The sequence below is a fragment of the Oryctolagus cuniculus genome, chromosome 3 (assembly GCF_051225735.1).
Source record: "Oryctolagus cuniculus isolate XC-2025 breed Fujian yellow rabbit chromosome 3, ASM5122573v1, whole genome shotgun sequence".
Lineage (NCBI taxonomy): Eukaryota > Metazoa > Chordata > Mammalia > Lagomorpha > Leporidae > Oryctolagus > Oryctolagus cuniculus.
The window spans coordinates 113,029,133-113,048,340 of NC_142869.1; the positions used below are offsets into that span (position 1 = coordinate 113,029,133).

The 19,208-nt window shown below is 37.8% G+C and overlaps 1 protein-coding gene and 1 pseudogene across 4 annotated transcripts in view; both read left to right on the forward strand.

Annotated features, from left to right (window-relative positions):
- Window positions 1-19,208, forward strand: part of DPP10 (dipeptidyl peptidase like 10) — a 1,526,588-nt gene that overhangs the window by 987,526 nt on the left and 519,854 nt on the right. The window lies entirely within an intron of this gene.
- LOC127491795 (rab GDP dissociation inhibitor beta pseudogene) overlaps window positions 4,149-19,208 on the forward strand; it is a 67,536-nt pseudogene continuing 52,476 nt past the window's right edge.

The window sequence follows — 19,208 nt, forward strand, 5'->3', positions numbered from 1 at the left end:
ATACGAACCCTAAGAAGCAGCAGTGATGGCTTAAGTAGTTGAATTCCTGCTACCCAAGTGGGAGACCTGGATGGATGGAATTCTTGGCTCCAGCCTCAGTCTGGCCCAGCCCAGTCACTGCAGGCATTTAGGGGTGAGCCAGTGGACGGACACCTCTTTCATTCTGCCTTTCTCTCTCTCTCTCTCTCCTTTTCTCTCTACATCTCAGCAAAATAAATTTTTTATAACTTAGAAATTATAAAAGATGAAGAAGGACATGGGAAGTATAGTCTCATCTGTACAGGAGGTCTAAAAAAGAGCCCCCAACTCCAAACTCTAGAATGAAAGACAGATTCTCTTCCTTATTTTCTGAATCCTCACAGGAGAAGGGGGCTACCGAGAGGAACAGGACATTGTTGCTAACTATGAGAGAATGTGAAAATCTCAGCAAAACAAGGGGATATGATACTTCTCTCCGAATGACCAACAGATGTTTATTGCTATTTACCAAAGTTTAATTTCATCTATATTAACACTATTTGAAATCACAAATAAAATAAAACTATCTTCTGTGGAAACCCATGCTGTGGCAATCATTTATATTAACTGTAGGTAATAAAACTTCTGTTTGAAATTCAAATCTAAATAGTTTCTTTAAGTAAATGTTTTTAAGGTTCCAGTTTGTCTTAAAATGGCAATATTTATGTTAAGAGAGAATAACACTAAAAAAAAAAGGAAAAGAATTTGCCCATAAAACCCACTGTTAACATTTTAGAAAAAAAAAACTATCCAAGAAAAATCTGTGTATATTTTAGAAATACAATGTTTACACTCTTTAGAAGGAAGTTGAAATAAAAGCTGAACTTTATAAGAACTAAACATGATGTTATCATCAACATGTTGAAATAGAAAACTAAATCTTGATTTTTTAACAGAAGAAAAAAAGCCTGAGCAAATGAGATGAAGCAGTTACGTTTATAGTTTATTTATCACAGTTTACTGAGTTCTAAATATGTGTCTTGTACAGAGCTTTGTATATTCCAGGTGGGATCTGTTGATATTTCAAAGGTTTGCAGTAAAATAAATGATATCTCATAGTCCTATTGCATTCAGCACAGTTGTTGTTGGAATTAGCATTGTTGACCCAGGAACTGTGTATGTTGATACAAATGCAAACCTGTAGACATGTTAACATGTTGACATGGACATCCTTCTTTCCATATACATATCTATCTTTCTATTCATTCAATACATATTTATTCATTTTATCCATTCATTGCATTTATTCCTGTTATAGGGATAGAAATAAACATATTCCTATCACTCATGGAAATTATGAATATGATTCTGCCCCCAATCTTGTACAATATTGTCTCTGAATTCTTGGTAATACAAAATGTAATTAGTAATCAAAAGACTGAATGGGCCAGGAAGTAGAGATTATTAGAGAGTTGCAAGAAATAGTCAACGCAAGCTGTGAGGGATTTGATTAATCATCTTTTCCTACAAATCCAAAACACATTCACATATCACAAAACTCTGTTCACTATGGTGCAGGGAATGCACTCTATTATTTTTTCTTTTCTCCTTTCATTTGACAGTCTTAATGTACATATATGCTAATAGTTATGACTAAAATATACATGTAGCACTAACATGTTCAAAGAAAGTATAAATATAACTATGGTGTCCAGAGGATATAGAAACTAGTTAAAAATAACTGACATTAAGCAATTAGACAATGCTTAAGTGGTACATTTTTGGATTACAATTTTTGAAAACAATTGTTGGGACTGTGAGGAATCAGTTTCAAATAAGAATATTTTGATCAGTCTTAGAGAAAAGATGTAGTTTAGTCTTGGCACATAGATGGTAGATGAACCCAGAGGATGAAAAAGGACAGTATTAGGAGAAGAACAAGTATGCCTTATTATGGAGTAATGGATAACGTAGTATATAAGATTAACTACGAGGAAGATGTGTGTGTGTGTATTCGTGTATGTGTATGTGTGTGTGTGTGGGAGAGAGAGAGAGACAGAGACAGAATAAAGTTGATGACAGATTGGCATGTACTTAAAATATTTATATTGATGAATTTATTATAATAATTAGACTTCAATGTACTTTCAGATTTATCATTTTATTAATTATAGTTCTGAAGTTGAATAATCTGAATTTGTTTATATAAGTTGGTTAAATGTTATTTTTATTTTAATGGGAAGATATTAGTAATAAAGATTTTGTCTAATATATTGATAGTATTTGCATACATACATGTTTCTACTTTTCTGGGAATTTCTATATATTTATTTGAGTATTTCTTTCAAAAATTATACTTGAGAAGCAGAGTTAGCATTAATTTTGCCTTATAGATAAGTAAGTTAAAACGCAGAAAAGAATTTTCCACCTTTCCTAGCTTCCACATCAGTTATGAGTTCTGGCTAGCAGCCAGGTCTTCTGTGTTCAGCATTGGGTGGGATGCATGGTAATAGAGAAAATGTTTACAGTAAATATATAGTATTATTATGAAACTAACCTTCAATAATGTTTACATATTAATTTTGTAAATGTCTATAGATTGATGGAAAAGAATATTAAGGGAAGGACAAGTAATGATATGAGAAGATATCCCTGATAATCGTATTAGAATTTTGTTTTTTTTTGTTTTAAAGATGTATTTATTTATTTATTTATTTATCTGAAAGACAAAGTTACAGAAAGAGAGGGGGAGAGAGAAAGCATGTCCAGAGAGAGACAGAGAGAGATCTTCCATCCACTGGTTCTTCCCCCAAATGGTTGCAACAGCCAGGGCTGAGCAAGGCTGAAGCCAGGAGCCCACAGCTTCATCCAGGTTTCTAGGCACACTAGCAGGAGCTGGATCAAAAATGGAGCAGCTAGGAGATGAACCAGTGCCCAAATGGTGTGCTGACATTGCAGGCAGTGGTTTAACTTGCTGTGCCACAACACAGGCCCCTGTATTGGAATATTTTAATTTCATTAAAATGTTTAAAAGATACTGAGAAAATGTAATCATTTATATTTCTTTAAGTGTAACTTAATTTTTTTAAAAAAAATGTAGTCTTTGAAACTAGTCAGAATAATAAATTCACAATTAGGACAGATTTTTCTTTTAATCTTTTAATTCAACACGTGTTGCTGGGGTCATGTTTTCCTGTGTAGGTATGTATATGTGCATTGGAATTTTTGCTGAAGGGATAATTGTACTTAATCGAGTTAGTTATAGAGTTATATGAATGAGCCATTGAGACTTTTGGATAACACAACCAAGTATTTTAACCCTTTAGTTTGTATGGTATAAATAGACATTAATCATAAAGGCATCTGCCAAAAACTCTTTAGATAAATAGAAAAATTGCTGAAGAGAATATTATTTATAATCAAACCTCTAGGCTTCTCTATAGTGAATCATTTCAAGACAAGTATTTAGCTATCTAAAATCTGTTCATGGAGATTTGGTTTCGTGTGTGTCTATTTGTGCATACACAAGCGTAGGTCTAGTAGATCTAACACTTCTGCTCAACACAATTTGTCTTTTCATTTTATTCTTTTTGAAAGTTAATGCACAAAAATAAAGTAGTAATGTCTGCCTTTATCCATTCATTTTTACTTTTAGTAATATAAGTTATGTTCAGAGGTCAGTGTTGTGGCCTAGCAAGTAAGAACACCACCTGTGACACTGGTGTCATATGTAGGCACCAGTTCATGTCCAGGCTTTTCCACTTCCAATCCGGCTCCCTACTAATGGCCAGAGAAAAGCAGTGAGAGATGATCCAAGTGTTTGGGCTGCTTCCACCCATGTGGGAGACCTAGATGAGGCTCTTGGCTCTTGGCTTTGGCCTGGTGCATTGCTGGATGTTGTTTTGTGGTGGCCTTACAGAGGTGGCATCCAAATAGTAGCTAGGCACCATGCTTTGTGTATTTATTTTACTATAGATAATGTTTATAGTTCTCTAACTTAGATAGAACTATGCTAAAATCTGATGGGACATGTAGCAGCAGAAAAATGTTCAAATGTATAATATTATTATGAAAGTAATGCTCACTTTATAATGAAGAATTGGAGTTTATGCAAATAGTTTACTGAGTCAAGGCCATACAGCTAGAAGATGGCAGAATCTTATTTCAATTTGTATATTCCACATGCTACAATGACCACAGTAATCATGACCACAAGTAGGTTTGAGGAAAAGAATATTAAGGAAATGACAAATAACATGAAAAGCAATAATTTTCAGGCACATTATTAGTGTATGTTATTTAATTAATATAAGGAAAATGAAACTTTTGTAATAAATTTACACAGAAACTCTGAGATGACACCGACCTAAAATTTAAGTCTGTATGGGAATAGGAAATACAGTTTGTATTGAGAATCAGGAAGCCTGGCTCAGTGGTTGAACCTTAGCCTTGGGAAATCCTCATCACTTTGTTTGATCTCATATCCTTTGTCTGCATGATTACGTGGTTTGACTGAATGACGCATGACATTTTCCCAATTTTCTTATTTTGAAATTACCAAAATCTGGATTTGTAGTCCCTAGAGCAAATGACAATGTGGTTCTGGTTTGCTTAGTTCCAGACTTCACATCACTTTGTTCAAGTGGGAGTTTTATTATTTTCAGGAGTACTATTAGTAGAAGCATTTTTACAGTTCTTCGCTATCAGTTTTAAAACTTGATTCTATTCTATCTTCTAGTAGACTTGTAAATTATATGAATCAGAGTAATAATACAAGTTATGCTTTTACATAATGTGGACTTTCTTATATAATCATCAATAGTTTAATGCCCTTAGAGATTTTAATTTTATATATAATAAATATTATAAACATAATTATTATGATAACTACTACATAAGCTCTGTTTCAAACGAGAATCAAGAGTTCTATGCAGTGTGAAAAGTGTATAAAGGGAATGCTTTTGTCATGGCATCTTTTCATAAAACTTTTTTCTATAAGTATTCTCAATGATACATGAAAGTGTATGGTATAATTAATTCCCAAGTATTCATTAAAACTAGAGAATGTTTCTCAACATTTTATGAATCTGTTTAATCCAAGGAAATAAATATAAGTGCTGACTTCAAGGGTTAGAAAATCTGAAGAGATAACTCTAATTGGAACATAGAGAAGAAATGGTGATATTATTGAAGATACAGTTAAGAAGAGAGTTGTCGGGGCTGGTGTTGTGGCACAGCTGGTCAAGCTAATGTGTGAGACACTGTCATCCAATAGCAGATTGCCAGTTCAAGTCTCATTACTGCACCTCTGATCCAGCTTCCTGCTAATGCACCTGGACATCAGTAGAAGACTGCCCAATTAGTTGGGCCCCACCATCCATGTGGGAGACCAGTGTGGAGTTTCTGGCTCCTGATTTAAGCCTTTCCCATACCTGTCAGTTGTAACCATCTGGGGAGTGAACCAGGAGATGGAAGATCTATTTTTCTCTCTTTCCCTTTCTTTCTCTCTGCCTTTCAAAGAAATAAATCTTTAAAAAGGAAAAACAATGAATATTTAAAAATAAGAATAGACCGATAATATCTAATTTCAAGAATCATCTTAATTCTAAATAAGGCATTTTATCATTAAGTGCATAAACTTGGAAATAAATCATAATTATATACTGGAATCCCTAAAATCAGGTTTAAAAATCAGAGCTAAAGAGACAAAGGATTAGAGATCGTATCAGACCCAGCTTTGGGTGTAGAAGACATCCTGGACGTTAGCAATTTGGTGTATCATTTAGACTTTAGAATGAACTAAAATGTAAGTTGGTGGATACAGATGGCTCAACCAAATGAGGACATTTTTGGCAAGTCTAGTGTTCCAACTTTTTTCTTTTTCCTGGATTGAAAACAGTACATTCTCCATACCTGCTAATATTGTCTAGAAGTTATGTGATTATGTGATAAAGATAAATGAATGAGATTTATTTAATCGATATGAAATTGTGTAAGAAGACCTATAAATCCAAGTGTAGTTTCAAGATTTCATCATTTTATCTCCATATCAACATAAGGGTTTGCTTTAAACTCATTTTAATACAGTTCTTTGGTTTAGGGGATCAATTGTTACATTGGTGTAGGAAATTTCCTAGGATTGACATCAGCTTTCACAGAAATTCCTTTAATTCTCATTTCCACACAAGAAACCTCCAATGTGTGACGTAAAGCTTTCTTCTCTTTGGTTTAACTGGCCACATGGAGTTGCAGAAAATAATCTAAATCTCATCTGGTTTCAAAACTTTTTAATTGAAAGGCAGAGAGAGACGGAAAACAATCTCTCATCTCCTGGTTCACTGTCCAAATGTCTCTAACAGCTAAGGCTGGGCTAGGTCAAGCCAAAGCCGGGAGCCTGGAATTTACTCTTGGTCTCCCAGATGGATTTCAGGGACCCAAGTACTTGAGCCACACCTGCTACCTCCTAGATTGCACATTAGCAGGAAGTTGGAATCAGTTTGTAGTTCGCACTGGTAACACCTTGATATATCTGTTTGTGCTGTCAATACTCATGCCAGTTTTAATGAGCTTGAACATTCTTTACGAGCACTGTGTGTTCATGCCATTAACCTGTCACTGCTCTGTGCTTGCAAACAGCATCCTAAAGTAGCTTGTTTGCACCTATCTGGTCTCTGATGATGTTCAATTTGGAAGTGAAAAAAATTACATATGTTAATTTGTTACATTCATTTTCTGTCATTACCAATGCTGCTAATTGTTTTAATTTTCTTCTGTTTCCGTATAACCATGATGAAACTTTTTTTTTCTTTACATTGTACTCCTTTGGGGGTGAGAAACATCTGGCCCAAGGGCCATATAAGGTCCCCAAAACCTTGTGGTTGGGGCCTACCAAGGCAACTGCAGACATGACTCAAAATTCAATGAATCTCTAGCAGGCTAATTTTTAAGTTGATAATTTTGAATAGCCTGTGAATGAAGTTGTAAATATCCAAGTGGTTCTTGGCAGCAAAAAGGTTCCCCATTCTTGCTAGATTTTCATTCCCCCCAAGCATTTACTGTATTCAAGAGACTGAAAATATTAACTCTTATTTTGAAAAGGGCGTGAAGCATTGGGAGCATAAGGATTGCATTATTCTCAGAATCATTATCCAGTGGCAGCATTGCTCTGAACCGTTCGGCTGTGCTATTCTTGGTGGCACAACCAGGAATCAGGTGGAGAGGGAGCCCATCTGTGTGTGATATTGGAGGACCTGGCAGGGGGTAGATCAAACTCCAGAAATCAGAGCCTGAGTTATGTATCAGTCTAGGTGACTACATCCTCACCCAGAAGACTGAGAAGATAATTATTCATACGTCTTTATTCTAAAGGCAATGAAACCATCACAAGACATACATAGTCTATGTCGCTCCCCGTCTTCGTGGAGGAACGACACAGGACCCTGCGTTGTTCTTTCATCTGCTCGGCCCTCCCTGGGTTTGCTGCTGGTTCTTCCCGGGTTGGCTACTGTCCCTTCCACCTCCGTGGAAGGGCGGTTCCCCCTGGCCACTTTCCCCACTTCCGCGGGGGAGCAGCACACCGCCGGCCGGCTCTCTCAGGGGCTGCACAGGTGTTCCCCTTAGATGTTCCTGGTGCATGTTGTCTCTCTCCTCCTTTATAGTCCTCTTCCACCAATCCCAACTCTGCTACCCACACGCCGAGTACGCTGCTCTCCTCCAATCAGGAGTAGGTCCTACAGTTTATTGGTTGAACTGGAGGCAGCTGTGTAGAAGCTGTTTCTCCCTTCTCAGCGCCATATTGTGGGAGAGCAGATGCATAGAATAAGTCTTAATTCCAGTAACTTAGTCTAGTCCGGGTTGCTCCCCACAGATCCCCCTTTCTTTTTATTTTTTGGCGTTGATACGCGCCTGTCTTCGGTGCCCCGCGGCACACACTCTGCTCTGCTTGCTAGAGTTGCCCACAGGTGCTTACAAGCCCTACCAATCAGGCAAACCGAATCCGGGTCCTCTCTTCGCCATGTTGTGAGGAGGCTTTTAGGCGCTGATGCGTGCCTGTGTTCGGTGCCCTGCAGCACATGCTCTACTCTGCTAGAACTGCCTGCAGGTGCTTACAAACCCTATTAGGCAAACCGAATCCAAGCCTTCTCATTGCCGTATTGTGGGGAGACTTATTGGTGTTGATTCGTGCCTATCTTCGGTGACCTGCAGCTCATACTCTGGTCGAGCTGCCTGCTGGTGCTTATCGCCTAATCAGGCAGACCGAATCCAAGCTCTCTCATTGCCATGTTGAGGGGAGGCCTTATTTTTCTCTATTTCTCTATCTCCGGGCATTCCTATTTCTCCCATTTTACTTCTATCTGCCAGCATTCCTATTTCTCTCATTTTACTTCTAAACTTCTGTTTCTCTTATCCCTGCGGCTTCCCGGCGTCCGCCCCGAGGCTGCTTCTCGGCGGCTTCCCGGCTCTGAGCCGCTTCAGCCTGGGCTTCTCTCATCTGCGCGGCTTCCCGGCTTCGCGCGCGCACTCCGCAGTCTCCGCACCCCTTCACGTCCGCACCACGGCCTCGCGCTAGCCCCACGTTCCCTATCTATTCACGCCCCGTGCTCTCTCTGCACGCGGCGGCTTCCGCGAGTCACACAGTGTAGCTTACGTTTCCGCCACCACCGGTATTCAATCTAAGTTCCCCGGGCTAACCTGGCGAATTCAACCCAGCTCACATCTGCGCCCTTCGGCTTGGCTTCCTGTCCTTTGCTCCCCAGGCTAATCTGACGGATTCCAACCTGGCGGCCCACGTCTAGCTTCTCGCCTTTGTTCCCCGGGCTGACTTGAAGAATCCCAAGCTGGCTTACGTTTCCGCCTCGTCCTGCCCCCGCAGCTTCAATTTCCCTAACATTTTTCTCTACCCAGTATATTTCCCTAAGTGTTCTTCCAGCAATATTCCTCCCTCATTTCTCCTGGCTTCTCCCCACAGTCCGTATCCGAGTCTGTTTGTTCTAGCTTTCACTTTCGCTTTCGACCTTAGAGATTTCTCCTGGCTTCCCCCCGTAGTCTGTATCCGAGTCTATGCCTAGGCTTTCAATAGCTTCTTCCGGCACCTTTTTTGTCCGGCTTTTCCCTAGGCTCTTTGCTAGTCTCTCTCTCCGGTATTTTCCCCTTCTTCCCGTTTCTTCCCTCCTAAGTTTCCTATCCGAGTCACTGCACCATTATGTCGCTCCCCGTCTTCGTGGAGGAACGACACAGGACCCTGCGCTGTTCTTTTGTCTGCTCGGCCCTCCCCGGGTTTGCTGCTGGTTCTTCCCGGGTTGGCTACCGACCCTTCCACCTCCGTGGAAGGGCGGTTCCCCCTAGCCACTTTCCCCACTTCCGCAGGGGAGTGGCACACTGCCGGCCGGCTCTCTCGGGGGCTGCACAGGTGTTCCCCTTAGATGTTCCTGGTGCATATTGTCTCTCTCCTCCTTTATAGTCCTCTTCCACCAATCCCAACTCTGCTACCCACACGCCGAGTACGCTGCTCTCCTCCAATCAGGAGTAGGTCCTACAGTTTATTGGTTGAACTGGAGGCAGCTGTGTAGAAGCTGTTTCTCCCTTCTCAGCGCCATATTGTGGGAGAGCAGATGCATAGAATAAGTCTTAATTCCAGTAACTTAGTCTAGTCCAGGTTGCTCCCCACAGTCTAAAACTTTTAAACAACTTTGAATAATTTGCCTCTATTTTTATTGAAGAATAAGATTGATTTTCACTTCACTGGACTCTATGGCTTTGAGCACCCAACCCCATATTTCTGACTTCTTTGCATCACTGTCTTCAAAGCACCAGAGTGATATAGCAACAACTCGTTATTTACTGGGAATTGAGAATGTGCTAGGCACTGGGCCTGTAAGGCTATGCTAATGATTTTATTTACTCCTCACAACAACCATATGGATTATTTTTATTATTTCTACTTTACTGCTGAGCAGAATGAGCAGAGACAGTAACAACTAATAACAAGTATAGCTGGAAGTAAAAATGTTGGAATTCGTAAGAGAAGAGGGTCTGAAATAATTCAGAGCTTGGCCTGGACCATCCATTTGTCTATGATAGAGAACAAAATATTTGCTGTTTCAGTTTTATTTTGACCAGCTTTGTCCAAGCCTTATGTACCGAAGGTACTGCTTAACTGCTTTGAAATTCAAACTGCTATTGTACATTTGGGGTCCAAAAAGCAGAGAATCTAATCAACATGGTGTGAGGCGAACGTGATTACCACTACACTATGGAAACCAGGTAATCAACAAGGTGGAAAAGTCTCTTCACTGGACTTCTCTAGTGAGCTCAACCTCTTGCTATGTCGAGGTTTCTGTTGTTTAAAGACCCTGTAACTCACTGGATGAGCTGAAAGCCCTGATTTTCCCTCCTGTGCCAATATGTTATCTCCCTGCACTACCCCTTTCCAAACATTTTCAATGGGCAGTGTTCAAGTCAGGCAAAGTGACAACATTTTTGTTGGTATCCCCAAACCATATCTGTTTTTCAGTATTATGAAAGCATTATGAAAGAAATATAAAAACAGTGTTGTGACAATTAAAAATCATAACAAAATATATGGCTTCCTTTTGTTAAAAATAAAACACATATCTCAAATATCAATGTTTAAATATATAATCTAGATAGGGACTGAGGCCAAATTCAAGCTATATCTTTTTACATGATATGTTTCTTCCTGAAATTTATTTTCTTTTGTATACCAAAAGCAAATTCTTGTTCTTCCATATGAAACATCAGTTCTGCACTATAGTCAACCATGACTTTCCCAAAAACCTCTATTAAAAAAAAAAAACAAGCTCCCTAAACAATTTTTAAGCTCAGCCATCTCTCAATGCCACTCTTCCATATTTTTCCTTTATTTATTTATTTTATTAGTATAAAGAGAAAAGATTTCATGTAGTTCATGATAAAATTCTTAGAATGTAATGGTACTTCCCTCCCTTCTCCCTCCCTCTCTCCTTCTTTTCTCTCTTTTTAAATTTTATGATAATATACTTTGACATTATAATCACATGCTTAATATGCCATTAAATAAAGAGTTCAATATGTAAAGAGTAAAAAATCACTCTTCAGCAGAAATCTAGACAAGGGCTTTAATAGTAATCATGTCTCAATATTTTATTTTCACTCATATACATTAAAGGTTTTTTGTACATATCTATTAACTATGGCAAATATGAGAAACCATGTGATATTTGTCTTTTTGGATCTGGCTTATTTCATTAGGCATAATGGATTCCAGTTGCATCCATTTTAATGTGAAAGACAGAATTTCATTATTTTTATGGCTGTGTAGTAAGCCATTTTTATGGCTGAGTAGTAATCCATCATATATATGTATTATGATGGATTACTACTCAGCCATAAAAAGAGAGAGAGAAAGAGAGAGAGAGAGAGAGAAAGAGATACCACATTTTCATAATTAATTTTTTCTGACCAAATTGGGTCCATATCTACCAATTTCCACCATCTAACTTCATCATTTCAAGCTCCATTTAGAATTTTAAAGAAAGTCAATTCTAGGATGATTATGGCTTTGCTCATGACCACAAAAGCAGAGGCAGTTACATTTAAAACATACAGGTTGGTTGCTTTGTATTTGTTATAAACCAGTACCAATACATGACTAGACTTTCTGACCTTCTATAATGAAAGTTTCTGATTATACATTTATTGACTTTTTGAAAGTCTGAAAGGTCAATTTTAAAGACCAAGGACACTGACAGTGATTGGTAGTCAGTACCTGAGATTTGCTGTCAAGTGGTGCATCATGAATTAAGTACTGTTTTCTTCTCCAAAGATTTCTATAATGACTTGGATGACACTTACTCTGAGCCTTTAGTGTCTATCATTGTATCCCTTATAGATATTTCCACTATCCTTCATATTCTGACAGCTTCCCAAATTTGCTTTCCATTATTAGTTACATTTTTATAACCCTCATTAAAACAACTAATGCTCTTATTTAAATTTTCGTTCCTTAATGAGTAGTTACACTCCTTATTGTCCTCATTCTATAGTCTTTTTTCTTCTTGTTTTCTTCCTTAGAGTTGTATACTGTAATTATGCACAATGTACGTTGGTATATATCCTTTAAATTACTAAATGGATTTTAACTGTTTTTAAGGAAAAATATCTGGTCCTTTTGCTTCTTTTCTGAGTCCTCAGGATGAAATTGTAATTTTTTCTCATAAACATGAACTTATTTTCCTTATTTGTCTTCTGAGGGAGGACCATTTATCTGCACTCAGTGTTCATTCCTCTTGACTCTGCCAGATCAGTCAAGATCCTCAGGAAAGACAAGTGGAGCTACCTAGTTCTCAATTCACTTCTCAGTGTCTAATAAACCAGTGGATCAGTATCGGATCCTTTTCTGTTCTTCCAGTTCTCATCTCTAAATATATTGTCTATGACAAATCACATTGCATTCACAAGAATTCTCTTTCAAGACGATGTGTCCTGTTTATGCCCACTTCCATAACTCTTAACTTTTGGGACAGCACATTGCATAGTATGTGAGCACCATCAATGTCTCTCTCTACCTATCTTATATATAAGGATATTTTAAAAAGTTTTGGACAGATAGAGTTAAAAGATAAGTTTATTTTGACAAAAAACTTTGAAATCTTATTTTTTTTTTTCTGAAGATTTATCTACTTATTAGAAAGGAAGAGGCAGAGAGAGAGAAAGAAATCTTCCATCCACTGGTTCACTCTACAAATGGTCACAACAGTCAGACCTGAGTCAATGCAGAGCCAGGAGCTTCTTCTGGGTCTCCCATGCAGGTTCAGGGGTCCAAGCACCTGGGCCATCTTCCACTGCTTTCCTAGGCCATAACAGAAAGCTGGATTGGAAGTGGAGAAGCCGGGACTTGAACTCGTGCACATGTGGGATGCCGGCTCTTCAGGTGGCGGCTTTACTCACTATGCCACAGCACTGGCCCGAAAACTATGAAATCTGTATACAGTTTTTTTTTTTTTTCGTAAATATACATTTTGTCTGAACCTTTTGCAGTACCCTCAAATTCAGATATTTTCTGGAGTTTGGCATACCTAAAGGCTTTTCTAAGAATGATACTGTGGGTAAGAATGAGTTCAGAAGCATTACAGGTCAGATATTTCAAGTAGTACCTAAGCAGCCGACAGAAGGCACCTAATTATCCAGCTTATACACCATTCGAATTTTAGGTCTAAGGAACATAGTGGTGGTTTTGATTTTGTTGAATTTCTTTTATTGGTAGCAAGTTTTTAGGAATATAGCCTAATATTTTGATGCAAATATAGTGACATTTGGTACAATTCCTGTAGGTCATCGAAATTCTATGCAGTTTCTTAGAGGTTGACAGTTACAGCTTTGAGAGTAGTATTGTATTTAGTTAATACAACTACATTTCTTTCCATTTACAACTGAACATGTGGTAGGTACCACTAATTAGATACCATTAAATATTAGCAACTTAATGACATTGTTTACTGTTGAGTTTTTTTTTATATGTTAACCATCTTTTTTAAAAAGCTTTTATTTAATAAATATAAATTTCAAAAGTACAATTATAGCAGTTTTGGATTATAGCAGTTTTCCACTCCATAACTACTCTCCAACCCACAAACCATCCTTTCTCCTACTCCCATCCCATTCTTCATTAAGATTCATTTTTAGTTATCTCTATATACAGATCAACTTAGTATTTACTAAGTAAAGATTTCAACAGATTGCACCCACACAGACACACAAAGTATAAAGTACTGTTTGAATACTAGTTTTACCATTAATTTGCATAGTACAACACATTAAGGACAGAGATCCTACATGGGGAGCAAGTTCACAGTGACTCTTGTTGATTTAACAATTAACACTCTTATTTATGACGTCAGTAATCACCTGAGGCTCTTGTCAGGAGCTGCCAAGGCTTTGAAAGCCTCTTGAGTTCACCAACTCTGATCTTATTTAGACAAGGTCATAGTCAAAGTGGAAGTTCTCTCCTCCCTTCAGAGAAAGGTACCTCCTTCTTTGAAGACCTGTTCTTTCCACTGGGATCTCACTCACAGAGGTCTTTCATTTAGGTCATTTTTTTGCCACAGTGTCTTGGCTTTCCAAGCCTGAGATACTCTCGTGTTCTTTTTAGCTGAATCCAAATGCCTTATGGGCTGATTCTGAGGTACTGTTGAGTTTTCAAAGTCATTTTTTGTTCTTGCCCACTTCAAAATTATTCAAATTACTAAATCATTTCTTATAATTTAAAGGAAAGATAGAATCAAATCACTTAAACTTCTGTAAACTGTAATATCAAAGTAACCTCTACATGTAGTGGTATGAAAAGTCTACAGCATAAGGTTCAATGTCATTTTTTGTCAATATATAGTTTTATAAAGTATCCATTGTCTTTTTCCAGTCCATTATTCTGAACACCATCCCATAGTATACTTATCCTTAATTTGCAAGTTTTTTTTTTTGCAGTATTTAAATTGTATCACTAATTTGGGTTGAATTTTATAAACAATGAATTAGTTGAAATACTAACTTGTATAAATGCAATGTGGAAAATCAAGACATTTTTATGATCAAGTGAATGTGTCAACTTGTTTTAATTCATGTGATGTTTTTACCAAAGGGCTACATGTTGTTATTCATCCTTACAAATATGTGGTGATTGATTTCTTTTTTAATTTGAAGTACTTCAAAGTATTTCTTTAAATAAAATATGACACTGTCTTGGGTACTAATATTGATGGGCCATTTTATGTAGTAACACTCATATTTACTGCACTTGTTACTGTATATAATACATCTGCTATTTTTGTTAATTATATCAGTTACTTTATGGCTCTGAATATATTAGAGAATTAAGTTCTAGAGTTACTTGCAATGACTTCCCAAGAATTTATTGCATAAGTGATGATAATCTTTCTTAGAATAAGAGGAAATTCACATTTCAAATATCTAATGACAGATGATCATACTGCTACACAGACAGTGAGATTTCTCCTATTTTGTTAGACTTAAAGTATAATTGAAAAACTTTATAGCACACACTTCTGATAAGGAAATACCTTCAGAAGTATTTCAAAAATCAAGATTATTTTGTAAATAGATATATACACTCACAATACAGCAGAAAGTTAAGACTTGTATTATTATGAAAAAAAATCACTCACCTCAGCTACCATCAATTTTTCTACGAATCCTTTAAAATTTACATGGAAAATTGCCTGACTTTTCCTTTTTACTTTTGATTAAATATGTATTTGTTGAATGCCTATGATGCACCATATCTTTATTTGCTGTTGGAAATAGAAAGCTAAGTAGAGGCTCATAACAATTAAAATGATGAGACAGCAATATTGCTAGATAATTCCAGTGAAATGTTTGGGTATTAAGTAATTATGAAAGCAGAGAGATTGACTTTTTGTGGTCAGATCATTGACAAGGAAGTAGAGCTTTAGTAGTCTTTTCAAGAATGGACAGAGGTTGCTAAGTGAAGAAAGAAAGAATTAGAGTATCTTCAGGCTAAGGGATTAATTGTGACATTGCTTGTAAGTTGTGGCCTGAAGGCATTTCTATTTGTAGTGAAATTCCAATTTTTCCTGAACATTTGGTAATTGAGCTTGCTGAAACTTACAATAGATTAACAGAAGAAAAGGCAAGCAAATGCATGAACTTGCATATATATGTGGGGGCCATAGGAAATATGAAACTCAAAGAGGGACCAGAAATTTGAGACTTAAATCCCTCTTTCTAGGACAGAGTGAGATGGTGAGGAGGAGATACTGTAGTCAATTGTGGAGGCAAACCTCATGCGTTTTAGAGGAGAGAATGAGCTCAGAGAATAGATGAGGGCATGGGGCGAAGTTCCTCTGGGTTTTCTAGGTATGATGTTTGACTTTTAATCTCTTCCTTTGTGATTTGAGTGTAATCTTCCTTGGTTAGTGAAATTTCAGTGAGAATGTTAAAGACAATTGTGTTCCTCTTTTGGGGATCTTGTCTTTAAGTAGATAAGATAATGTCAAGAATAGCCCCCTTCCTGTAGTTTTGGAGAGAATGAGTATCCAGAGAAAGAAAAGTAGTAGGTGAAGGGAATGAAGTAGGCAGGCATACAAGCTAAAATTGATTAGATTTGTGAACTGGAAGACCATGCCTTCTCCATGCCCCTGTGTGAATTCACGCCCTACCTGATACCTTCGCCATGCCCCTGTGTGGCCTCTTCCCCCTAATTGGCCACACCTGGGTGCCCACCAACCAATCAGGTTAATCAACTATTCCCCTTTGGAAGCGGGTTAAAAACCGGGACAGGGTGTGGCCCGGCCCCCACTCTTCTTCCCTGGCCTCTTGCTAGGAGGGGCTTGCTGTAGCCCCGCGCCTCCAGGGCACATGGCCTTTGAGCCATGTGCTCTAGGCTTCCTGGCCCAGATACAGGCCTAGATGCTCTTCCACGTGGTTGGTTCTTGGTGCTCAGTATGAGCCCCTATTCACCTCTCTCTCTTAAATAAGCTCTCACTCTCCTATGCATCTTTCTCACTAAATAAAAGCTTAAAACGTACCATGCTGCCTCGTTTATCTGTGCCGGTATTTAGAATTCTCTAAATATTAGACCAGAACCCTCTTGGGCTTACTAATATTGGGGATTTATTAGTAAGCACATGGAGAAATCATATGGCACCCCAAATTCCAGTAGCATATGTGGCACCCCAGATAGCACTTCTGGGGAACTTTAAGGGACCACATTTTAGTGTAAATTTTAGGGGGTCTTTTCTGATTTCAGGGAAGAGAGACCTGGAGGCCACTTTTGTCAGCCTGTCAAAGCAGTGCTTTGGAGGGTGAGTTTCTCAGCCCAAACATGCTCAGTATCTGAGAAATTTATTCTTTCTCTCTTCTGTTGTTCATTGTCTGGCTGATTAATCTGTCCAAGCAAAAACATTTTTCTGTTCATGTTAATTCTTGTAAATCTACATGTAGAGATACTCGCAGAAGGAAATGTATAAATCAATGCTTTTACACTTACATGTGCAAAAATTTGATTTCCAAAGATATATCTTTGGAGCTATGAAAGAAACTGCTGTGTGAAAACATTTCCTGATACTCTGCTTCAACCAAAACAATTGTAATTTAAACTAGTTTTAATATCAATGTTTCTCATTATTTGGAGTTAAAAAACAGCATTCATTTGTAAAATGCAAATATGTTTAACTGAAATCTCCTATCAAAGACTTACCTTTGTGGTCATTTTTTTTCTTTCTTAATCTATTCCAGAAGACAGGAAAATTGAGAACTTGTTTATATTCTTGGGAACACTTACCTTTGAAATCCATATCTCCTTACTTGAAGGTCAGTTGTTTTTGCCCCCTGATGATTTTAGAAAATGTCAGGAAAACAGACATAGCAATTGATCACGTTAGGATGGAGTGAATCCACAAAGCATTCAAAGTTTGGTCTTGAAGCTGCAGTGTACGTCATGAGGATTTGTAGAGGAGAAAATAAGCAAACACGTGCAGAAAGCAGAATAAACACAAAGAAGCTGTGAAGTGTCAAGGACTGGATCACTGGTCGCAGTTCCACCACTTTATAAACAAAATGAACAATGGAATGATGAGGTTGCTTTTCTGGATTACATGTTTTGTAAAACTGAAAGATATATTTAAACAAGAAGATAAATTTAAGCAAGCATTGTGTATCCTGGAGTTCTTTATACATCTATTTCACCTACTCTCAACACATGAAGTAGAAAACAAGAGATAAATCAAACTTTATCATGCATCAGAATCATTTGGGGAGCTTGTTAAACATAAATTTTTGGCCCTTACTCTCAGGGTTTCCAACTGAGTGTGTCCATGGTGAGCATGAGAATTTGCATCTCTTATAAATGTCAGGTGGAAAGCTGCTAGTTCCAGAGATAATTCAAAGAATCACTGAATTAAGCAAACCACATGAGTTTCAATTCTTGATATTTAGTCTTCAAATAAAAAAAAAAAACCATAAGGCTCATCCATCTGCATGAAGACTTACGGAAGCCATTATTATAAACAAATTAATTTTATTTTGGAAATTAAAAATTTTAAGTATGTACAAATAGCCGCTGTTTTCACTTTAGCTCATTTTTCAGGCTCCTGTGACAATTTCCTGTTGTGCGATTCCACACGGTTTGATGAATGCATCTGTTTCACTCATTCTACACCTCTGCTTTTATCAGATTCCTGACATGCAGATTAAATTTAACATTTAGAGTTCCAAGATGAACTCTATGCCCCTCATATGTTTGTCCTATAATATGAATAAAATGCTAACAGATGAAAGAAGTTATCTTGGGGCTGGTGCTATGGCACAGAGGGTTAAAGCCTCGGCCTGCAGCACTGCCATCCCATATGGGTGCTGGTTCAAGTCCCAGCTGCTCCACTTTAGATCCAGCTCCCTACAGATGTACCTGGAAAGCAGCAGAGGATAACCCAACTCCTTGGGCCCCTGCACCCATGTTGGAAACTGGAGGAAATTTATAAATTGATTTATTTATTTGAAAGCCAAGTTACAGATGGGCTGAGGCAGAGAGAGAGAGAGAGAGAGAGAGAGCTCTTCCATACATTGGTTCTCTCTCCAAAGCCCACAATGGCTGGAATTGGGCTAGTCTGAAGCCAGAAGCCAGGAGCCTCTTCTGGGTCTCCCACATGGGTGCAGGGCCCCAAGGAACAAGCCATCTTCCACTGCTTTCCCTGGCCATAGCAGAGAGCTGTATCACAAGAGGAGCAGCTGGGACTTGAACCAGCACCCATATGGGATGTGGGCACTATAGGCGGCGGCTTTACCTGCTACGCCACAGCGCCAGCCCTGGTACTTTTAAATTTTAGAGCTCTAAGTAGGAGAAATGCTATTCTCAACATTAATTAGGAGTGAAAACAATTTAAAAGAAGATGAAAAAGGAGAAATAAAGACCTTAGAAATGAGAAAGAACACAAATACAGGAAACATCATTGGGTTTAAAAGTTTGAATAACTGACTTTGTGAAAGTATTTTAATGATTTAAATTTTGTTTGGCTTTCTTTCACTTCTGGGTATTGCTTAAGACAGTGAATGAAGGATAATCACTGCCATTCAGGTTTTATAATCTCAGGTTTTATAAAATCTCAGGTTTTATAAAACCTATTGGATTTCAATAAACATTAAAAGGCTTTGTAATTTTACAGGGTTCTGCATTCTCTGTAATGCCAACATTGATTCTGTTCTGAGCTCAGCAGGATGGA